Below are 5,373 nucleotides of genomic sequence, written 5' to 3'. Positions count from 1 at the left end.
TGGATTGCCGAACTCGCCAAATGCCAATCTCGGAGGGAAACCCTCGAGGAGATCCACGCTCGAGGTTTCAATCTTACCAAACAAGATAGTAAAGGCTAGAAAGCATGAAGCCAAAGCTGGAGCGCTGGCCACTTTCGATGATGATGATGATGATGGCAGCAAAAGCGGGTCCGAGAATGGGGAGGACCTCAATGGAGAAGAAGCTGCCCCGAAGGAGATTAGGAACCTTAGGATTTTTCACTTTTGATCTTTTGTATAGGATCTTGATCGGACCTTGTAAATATTCTCATATATATAAAGATCTCTTTCCTTTCCGACTTGTCTTTATTTCATTTATGCCTTGTGAAAGTTTTGTTTTAGTTATTCCTTATGAAAGTTTTGTTCATAAGTTCGAGGCTTAGGTAATTTGATCGAAACCGAACTAGTGTAGTTTTTATAATCGAGTGAGTACTTGCTCGAACTCGGACTAGGGTGACCCTTAGGTTTTAATTGAGTGAGGATAATTTCTTTGAACTCAAAAATAAATTGGCCCTTTCGGCTCTTGAATTAGGCTGATACGTCCATAGCAAAATAATGTCTCCCTCCCCCTTTTCGGCTTGAAAAGTTTATCGTTATATAAATTCTGTTGTGCTTTAACACAAAATAAAGGATTTGCTCGAGAGTTCGAATGGTTCCGTACCCATTAGGATTTTCAAGGGTCGATATTATCGAGACCCTTTATTTTGTAATGCCTTAGCATAAAAAAGAATTCGAGAGTTCAAATGCCTTTGTATCCATTAGGGTTTTCGAGGTTCGATATTATCGAGACCCTTAGAAATTTAGCCGAAGGTAGCCTTTTTTAACCGGTTGGTGAAAATATTCGAAGGCCTGTTTAATAACGAAAATCAAACATCTTTGAACCGTGTTGATTTGGTCGCCTTTATCTTATCAGGGTTGATTTCGATACCCCGATTTGATACATAAAGCCGAGGAACTTGCTCGAACCAACCCCGAATGCACATTTCTCCGGGTTGAGTTTCATGTTGTATTTTCTTAGTATATCAAAGGTCTCATGCAACTGTGTCAAATGGTCCTCTGCTCGCAGGGACTTAACTAGCATATTGTCAATATAAACTTCCATTGACTTACCTATTTGTTCTTCGAACATTCGACTTACTAAGCGTTGATATGTGGCACCGATAATTTTTAGTCCAAACGGCATTACATTATAACAATAGATGTCGTACTTAATGATGAACGAAGTTTTTTCCTGATCCTCCGGGTTCATTTGTATTTGATTGTACCGGGAGTAGGTATCGATGAAACTAAGGATCTCGTGGATGGCTGTGGCATCGATTATGCGATCGATATACGGCAGAGGAAAAGAGTCTTTAGGACATGTTTTGTTTAAATCTTTATAGTCTATGCACATCCTAAGTTTATATCCCTTTTTAGGGACTACGACTATATTTGCTAACCATTCGGGATATTTACCTCCCGAATGGACCCTATTTTGAGAAGTTTGGTTACCTCGACCTTGATGAATGCATGTTTTACCTCGGACTGGGGTCTTCTCTTTTGTTTTACTGGGCGGAACTTCGGGTCCAAGCTCAGTCGATGTGTAGCGATTTCCAGCGGGATCCCTGTCATATCTAAATAGGAGCAAGATAAACAATCCATATTATCGATAAGAAATTTAATGAGTTTTTCCCTGAACTCGGGGGTTAACTCCGTACCCAGGTATACCTTTCAATCGGGTAGATACTCGATCAGTACGACTTGCTCCAGCTCTCGACCGTCAATTTGGTGGCATCGGAATCCTCGGGGATTATGAAAGATTGAGGGATCCAATAACCATCGTCCTCGTTCGTTCCTTGCTTCTCTGATTGAGTCGAGGCTGGTAGCTGTGGTTGCTATTTAGCTCCCTATTTTTCTTTGGACTCCGATCCTTTTGTTGACGACAGTGTCGATATCGGTATCACTTCGTCGACCGCGAACATCCTTTTGGAAGCATGTTGTTCCCCATACACCATTTTTACTCCATCTGATGTTGGGAACTTCAGCATTTGGTAAAGGGTTGAGGGGACCGCCCTCATATTGTGAATCCAGGTTCTTCTGAGCAGTGCATTGTATCTCATATCTCCTTCGATCACATGGAACTTTGTTTCTTGAATATTTCCGGCTACATTTACTAGTAGGACGATTTCACCTTTAGTTGTTTCGCTTGCCATGTTAAAGCCATTGAGAATCCGAGATGCGGGTACGATCTGATCTTGTAGGCCGAGCTTCTCCATGACCTTCGATCGAATAATATTGGCCGAACTTCCTGAATCAATTAAAACACGTTTAACCTGAATTTTATTCATAAGGATAGATATTACCAAAGTGTCATTATGGGGTTGTGAAATCCATTCTGCTTCCTCAACATTGAATGATAAAGTGCCTTCTAGCACATAGTCCCGAGTTCATTTTTCTCTGGTGATTGATACTTTAGTGTGTTTGAACACGGGCCCTTGTGGAATATCGACCCCACCAACGATCATGTGAATCACGTGCTGTGGTTCTTCCTGCTCGGTCTTCTTGTTTGTGTCTCTGTCTCTGAAATGGTTTTTAGCTCGGTCGCTCAAGAATTCTCGAAGGTGACCCTCGTTGAATAAACGGGCCACCTCTTCCCTTAGTTGTCTACAGTCTTCGGTTTTATGACCATGTGTACCATGATATTTGCATGTTTGATTGGGGTTCCTTTGTGATGGATCGGTTTGTAGGGGTCTGGGCCATCTAGTATCTTTGATTCTCCTAATGGCTGACACAATACCTGATGCGTCGACGCTGAAGTTGTATTCTGACAGTCGTGGTGCTTCTGTGGGATTGGCATATTTATCGAAGCCACTTTTTCTCATGAGCCCTCGAGAGCTCTGTCTTCGATCGATCCTTCGATCATTTCGGATGGGATTGCATCTTGAGCCATTGTTTCTACGATCTGCTTTGTATGGTAGATACCGATCTCTGCTCGATCGGGGTTCTCTATCGATATCCCATTGAAATCTGCCGACGGGCCTGTTTGGATAAGCGGATTCGGAAGTGGTCCCCAATTGATCATCCTCCACCCTGATCTTCGACTTGCACTGATTATGTACATCGGCCCAGGTTACCGCAGGATATGCAATTAAATTCTTCTTTAGCTGTCGTGATGCCACCGAACTTCGTTCGTTCAAACCTTGAGTAAAGGCCTAAACAGCCCAATCGTCTGTGACCGGTGGTAGTTCCATGCATTCCATCTGAAACAGAGATACAAATTCCCTCAACATTTCATTGCCTTTTTGTTTCATCTTGAAGAGGTTCGATTTTCTAGTCATAACCTTTATTGCTCCGGCATGTGCATTTACGAAGGAGTCTGCAAGCATGGAGAAGGAATCGATGGAATTAGGCGGCAAATTGTGATACCATATCATTGCTCCTTTCGATAAGGTTTCTCCAAATTTCTTCAGTAGAACAGATTCAATCTCATCGTCTTCTAAGTCATTTCCCTTTATTGCGCATGTATAATAAGTGACATACTCCTTAGGGTCATTGGTCCCGTTGTACTTAGGAATTTCTGGCATTCGGAATGGGTTTCGGTGCCGCACTCGGAGGGAAAGGCTTCTGTACAAATTTCTTTGAATCCATACCTTTTAAAATAGGCGGCGCCCCTGGTATTTGGTCAACCTGGGAGTTATATGTCTCTACTTCTTTGTCGTTTGCCTTGATTTTTTTTTCTCCCGATTCAATATGTTTAGTGAGCTCCTCGAACATTTTCATAATGGCAGGGTCAGTCCTCGATTCGTTGGCATTCGACCTTTCTGGCACAGGCTCGGTCCTTTGAATAACTTCTGGTTAAATCCTACTCGGTGTTCGGTGTTGATTTTGTATTTGTGCTATAGCGGCCTGTTGAGCCTACAACATTTCGAATACAAATTGGAGGCTAACTCCACCATCTTCTACACCCTTTGTACCGCGACCACCTGATCGAACTTCCCTGTGTATACTACCTTCGGGCTCAATGCCAAAATTTGCATTTAGGACGACATGTGAACTGACATCGATGGGATTTGCAATTAGTACTCCCTCGAGGTCGGCCCGAGGCACCTCGATTCCTGGGGCGGCTATGTTGTCATTTTCCCCTTGAAATCCAAGGTTGTTGTCACCATGTGTAGGTGCTGCTTGTGAGTTTGATATGTTTGTCCTGAAAACAAAGATTCTTGCGAGAACAAGTATAAAGCAGTGTGTGTTATTAAAATTTGTATTAAGCAATCACTATTATACTTAGCTCCACGGTGGACGCCAAACTGTTTAGCCTTAAAATTGGATAACAATTAAACTTATAATATGGTTCTAAGGACACGTGATTTTACTTAATACCAATTGATAAATGTGAAGATGAGCAATAGAAATTAACAATAAAGTAAAGTAAACTACTGCTAGAATGAAACTCAGCCCTCGCGTTTGGACACCCTCGAACTGATTGGTGCAAGAACTATGAAAGTATAGCAAGCTGAATAACAATGGTGAGAACAATAAAGAGAATTGTATTGCTTTTTATGTCTGTCAAAACGTGCTTTACAAATGGTTAATACTCCTCTTTATATAGTAGAGGAGTTCTACTTATGGTATAACTCTAATTATAGAAGGAAATCCCATGATTATCTAATTAACCATTTCTGATTTGATCCGTTCCGAGATTTACGCCATGATCCTCGACCAGTCAACGAGATTTACGCCGTGATCCTCGACCAGTCACAGATATCTCGCGAGACTGTTATTGTGCTATCTTCGATCTTTCTCGATGTCTGTCTTGTTTTGCTTCGATCGCTACTAGCTTCGATCTTGATAGGTACCTCAGTTCTGAACTCGGTACCCTATCCTCGTGATATGGCCCATTCCGTTACGAGGCCATCCTTAGGTGCAAACTCCCGGCCTTGGTCAAATAGAAAAATCGGGTGGGCCCGATTTTAACCGTATACAACTAGCTATTTTTTAGAATTGAATTAAGTTTAAAATTTATTTTTTCGTTCGAGCGTGCGGGGGTGTTAAGCAGGGATTAAGGAAGAGCATTAGTCGCGGGTTCGAACGAACTCAGCTTAATTCTAACTAAGATAAACTATGAGTTCGTGATAAATTGAGAATTTATAAAATTCAAATCCTAGCTCTGTCTCTCTGTTAAGGTGTCCCCCATTTGTTGAGGGATGGGTTGTTATATGGTCTTGGGCAAGAGTTGGAGTCACTCGGCCGCCAATTATCTACATTTGGCCCCTTGTTTCCCATTAAAACAATTCGCCCCAAGTTGTACTAGTTACTGTTCTAATTAATAATCCAAGTTGACACTATTTGTCATGAGGTTGGCTATATGACCTTGTT

The sequence above is a fragment of the Nicotiana tomentosiformis genome, chromosome 9 (genome assembly GCF_000390325.3).
Source record: "Nicotiana tomentosiformis chromosome 9, ASM39032v3, whole genome shotgun sequence".
Taxonomy (NCBI): domain Eukaryota; kingdom Viridiplantae; phylum Streptophyta; class Magnoliopsida; order Solanales; family Solanaceae; genus Nicotiana; species Nicotiana tomentosiformis.
Note: the sequence above shows the minus strand (reverse complement) of the source record.